This window comes from Pinus tabuliformis, chromosome 6, assembly GCF_031772625.1.
Source record: "Pinus tabuliformis cultivar Carrire ecotype Pingquan chromosome 6, CPIR1, whole genome shotgun sequence".
NCBI classification, from domain to species: domain Eukaryota; kingdom Viridiplantae; phylum Streptophyta; class Pinopsida; order Pinales; family Pinaceae; genus Pinus; species Pinus tabuliformis.
Window position 1 is genome coordinate 633,902,929 of NC_142292.1, and position 5,082 is coordinate 633,908,010.

At 35.8% G+C, this 5,082-nt stretch overlaps 1 pseudogene across 1 annotated transcript; it reads right to left on the reverse strand.

The window, feature by feature from the left end:
* Nucleotides 1–1,447: 1,447 nt before the first annotated feature.
* On the reverse strand, nt 1,448–3,050 carry LOC149260237 (protein EIN6 ENHANCER pseudogene; annotated as a pseudogene). The gene is made up of 2 exons (XR_016248176.1): nt 2,307–3,050; nt 1,448–2,217 (listed from the first exon to the last, which is right to left on the reverse strand). The product of XR_016248176.1 is annotated as a protein EIN6 ENHANCER pseudogene (transcript).
* Nucleotides 3,051–5,082: the final 2,032 nt, after the last annotated feature.

The following is a 5,082-nucleotide window of genomic DNA, read 5'->3' on the forward strand; positions in this document are numbered from 1 at the left end:
AAATGCCTCATTCAATAATTTTTTTTAAAGTGAAAAGAGATTTGACCCCTCTCTCGTAAATCCATAATTATTATGGATCAAGCCTAGCTTTCATTAGTTACTTACATTCATGTATATTGTGTTTATTTTGAAATAAGAAAAAATTTATTTAGTTATTAATATTTAGTAATTACATGGTAAAGACTTAATTTTATAAAATATTCTTATAATATTTTTCTTCATATTGAAGAAAAAAAAAATAGAAATTTATGTCAAAATAGTTGTCATTTTTTTACATTCAATTTAATTAAAAATTTGTTATATATATTATATATTCTCAATACCTATGAGTAGATTTATTATTGTAAATGATTGTTTTACAATAAAATATATGTAAAATAATTTGATAGTGAAATTATTTTCAATTTTTTGGGCAAGTGGCATTCATAACCCTTGGTATTGAGCCCAAAGACTACCTACAAGTTAAGAATCTCCAAAATTAAGTATCTTGTTATTTTATTCATATCAATATATTATTTGGAATACAACATTAACATATATGTTATTGTTGGAGATCATTAATAATCCCTTTAGGATAAGAAATATTATTCCATACTAACTAAAAGATGAAACCATCTATGTTAGAGACCCTAAACTAATCATTAATTGTTGTTTCAACAAAATTAATTATATCCATTTTACCTTTACATCATTCAGATACACAAACAAGTTGAAAAAAAACTAAATTATTCAAAACTCTTTAAATCCTATTTATTTTTATGATCATTATCTCTATTTTTAATAATATTTTTTCTAATTTTGTAATTACTTTACTTGCCATTACCATTTGAACCTCTTCTAACTCAATCTATTGAGTTATTGGAATGATGTATTCATTTCTAATTTTCGATAACCATTTAAATATCTAACTATAAAAGTATACATCCACTACCCCATTCTGAGATTAAAACCTATAACTTTTCCACTCCGAAATTACATCTATTACTGCTTTAAAAATAAGTAAACAAAACATCATTCAAAATTTATAAATATTGAACATGTAACTTCTTAAAAATATATGTACACAACTAATTTATGAATCGAAAACATTATTAAAGAATTATGATTACTACGGAAACAATATGTTGGCATACTGTAGAGATCAAAGAATAGAATAGCCAAACCCTAACTTCGATAAACAAAGAATCCGGTTTCAATCACCGCAGGTCGACTATTAAAAAACAACCACGGCAAAAAATCAACACAGCGTCAGTGCATAATACAAAAAAGAAATAACACAGAGAATCCGATTTCAGTCACCCCAGTTCCAACAAAATGGATCGTAGAGTCATAATTTAAAGGGAAGATAACCTAAAATCACGACATATATGTAGTACATATTCGCCACATAGGATTACCACAATAAAAAACACACCTGAAATTTATTTCAGCCCGACGGCTATGCCTATGCACAAACATACCATCACCGGTTACCAGACACAGGAGTTTTTCGCCATCAAAAACTCACCGCATGTTTACTGCAGAAAAAATATCTCTGACATATAAAGAGATACAAACCCTAAATCAATAGCAAGCATCAAAAAATTACTTTAAACTTCACTATTTCATTTCAATACAACTCTGGCCTTTCTGAGAGCCAGGTAGGACTGAACTTCTTCATCCGAAAGGCTTCTTACACGCTTGAACATTTCGACATTTGCATATCGAAGTTTGGTACGCGGATCCATGTACGAAGTGGGGAACCCGGAAATGTCACAGTATTTCTTGGCAGGATACATGGAGGGCGTAGACTGATTATTCACGTAGTTGGGCTCCCCCGCAGGATGAGATTCATAGTTTTCTGACCCAATCATCTGCTTTAAACGCTTCCACGATACTTCTCCGATATTTGTACTTTCTTGAATGGCAGAACCGATGGCAATAAGATATAGGAACTGGCGAAGGGCAGATTCTACCTCAATGTTGAGGAAATTTGCCATTACCTTTCTTTCACTGTACAGAATGGTTTGCCGATTCAAACATGAGCTCACTGTACAGAATGGTTTGCCGATTCAAACATGAGTGTTAGAATTTCAAAGTAACTCCAGACCGGCATCTCTTCCAGTTCGATAGGCATCTCTACTAGCAGTCCCAACATCCGATCCAGAGGAGTCTCTGTGTGAAGCGACTCCGGAGGCGGCGAAGGTCCCAGACAGCGACTGTAGCCGTTCCAGCTACCTATCAATCGAAAATCTCGGTGGACTTAGGGTCAGAAATTGCGGAATCCGAAAGATCGGAATCAGGTGCAGTCAGAAGAAACGACAAACCTGGACTCTTCTCGCTCGAAAGCTGCGGAATAAGAACCGGAACGTCCCCCGTATCAAGCCTCTCCCCTCCCCCCGATCGAACGAGACCCTGCCAAACTAGTGCCCGAAATGGTTGCACAAAAGGTGAAAATAGAGCTTTGTATGGTGGATAAAGGAGTGGTAAGATCCCCGCCCGTTTCATATATTTTGTCCAGTAGTGCCAGATTAAGTTTCCTTTACTTTTCTTCCAAGTCGTTCTTCTGCATATTTTCCACTGACTCAAACAAGTGTTCCAGCGGTTGATTTGTCATCTCCCGCGCCTGCTCTAGCGTTAGCGTTTCCAGATTAATGTTCGCCATTAAAACCAGGGTTTTCAATTCATTGTCCGCCATTAAAACGCTGTGAAGCCGCACAAATCCTCGAACAGTATATCCGCGGCTCATCGAAATGGTGATTGAGAAGCATTAGCGATAGCATTATCTTCCCTCTCTCCAACATTTCAAAATTTTGAGCGGGGCGAGTTTGAAATTTTGAGAGCGAAGGTTTCATTGAATGTTTGTGGGTGTCTGCATTAACTACATCCACTAGTTACATTATGTACATTAAAGCCGCTAAGTTGAAACGGCGCTGCATGTCAAAGCGGGAGCAGCGGTGGAGCCTGCCGGAGCGCTATGGAATCGCCGGAAAACCAATCATCGTGTATAAGCATGTATGGACATATATGTATGGGCAGCCGGAAAGGTATGTTCCATGCCGTCGCCGTGCTCTGTGAGACTCTGACAGAGATACCCTCCATAGCATTAACTTTGCTATGGAGGTGGAAATAGGAATTGCCCATGGCTAACACTCTTTCTCCGTATTGTGGTTGCGTCACTGTTGACGCAGCAACGACACGAAAAAACTTATGTGGATTGAACCCGACGGAAGTTGGTGACGTGACTGGTTTGCTCTGAATTATGATTCTCTGTGGACGGTAGCTAGACCTTTCTTACATCTCGAGGCTGGTAGCGACTGACGGTGACTCTGCACAGTGACTTATCGCTCACGCAGTGCGGCAGGGAAAATTTCGACTTTTTATCACTTACATAGTGGGGCTCTTCAAACTGCCGTGGTAGATTCTCAGCTTTGTGGATTTTTTGGCTTTGTAATTTTAGCTCCCATACTAAATTTTTGGAAACGCAGAGCAGATAAAATACAAATTCACCCAAAACAAAAGTTTTTATTGATCACACAAAACATGATCTTTTCCAATTAGAGACTTACTTAAAATAATTTAACATGCACACACTTAATTTGATTAACTCACACTCTAAATATGGACTGCACTTAACTCAACTCTTCTATTAACTCACACTCTAAATATGGACTGCACTTAACTCAACTCTTCTATTGATCACACAAAGCTTGATTTTTACAATAAACCTGGTGAATGGTATTTAGCATTTTCCAACTAGTGACTTGCTTAAAATATATTGACATGCACACACTTAACTCAGATAACTCACACTCTAAATATAAATTGCAATTAACTCTTCATCCATCACTTGACTCAAAGCTGAACACTCAACACTCAACACTAAGTTAACTCACTCTCTAATTTTATAAAACTCCTCATGCAAAAGTAATTACAATTCTTAACAACTACCACATAAAAAAATCTAAGTAAAAAATTAACTAATATAAATGGTCATACACCATATATATATATATATAGATTGTGCCAAGTATTAAAGAACTTGGAATAGTATGCACCATATATATACATATTGTGCCAAGTATCAAAGAACTTGGAATAGTATGCATGGTGGTTATAAATTTTTAGAGTAACAAGATAATATTGTACCCATCTCATAAAATAAGGCAAGTTACCCTAATGCTCAAAGCCTTATTGCAAGGAGTGTGTTTCCATTAGGAATAAAGCAGTTCGGAAATTATTAATGTTAATGTTGCAAACTTTTTTATTGAATTAAAGCAAAGTGCATAAAAATTGTAATAAAGGATAGGGATAGATAAAACCCAAATTAAATAATGGTAGTTGTCTGATTGGTAAACTTTTGGATTGCTTTTTATGTATTAGCATAGGAAATATTACACACTTTTCTTTCACTCATCTACACGGCTTAAATGTGATTGTTACAATTTCACTTATGTAAATAGTTAACATTAATGTTGAATGTTTTGTCTCATATTTTGTATATTTTTCTTGGCTTTTTCTTTCTCTTTGTTTTTTGAATGAGAAACCTCCAAACTCCGTTACTGGTTCCGTTGTGTTTAGTTTAGTTTCGTGTTTCTAATTTCTAGTTTCTGGTAACATAGCACTCACCTCAATAAACCAGGCATTTATCATTTGCATATAGATAAACATCTATTGCTATGGGTAAATAGTTGACTCTCGAGCAGAGACCGTGATTTTGCATAAGTAATGGTAATAAAAGTATTCTCATGCGCATCTAGATTTTTGGATTTGCAAACCTTTTTTTTGGTCAATCTAGGCCCCTCTGGATTTTTGGATTTGCAAACCCTTTTTGTGTAAATCTAGGCCCATTATCAAGAAGAAGTAGGCATTCAATTTTTGGTATTTTGCACGGTAAGTAGAAAAAAGGTCAACCTGTAGCTACCTTTGTTGTATGCCAGCTAGTATAAACGCTATTGTCTGAAGCACATGAGTGCATGGATCAATGGTTGGGGCAGTCTGCTGCTACCCACCCGATCAACGATGGAGTCTCGATTTGAAGCGCTGCACAACAGCATATAAAGTTTCTTTGAGATGTAATGAGATGTGACAATTGTCATCTTG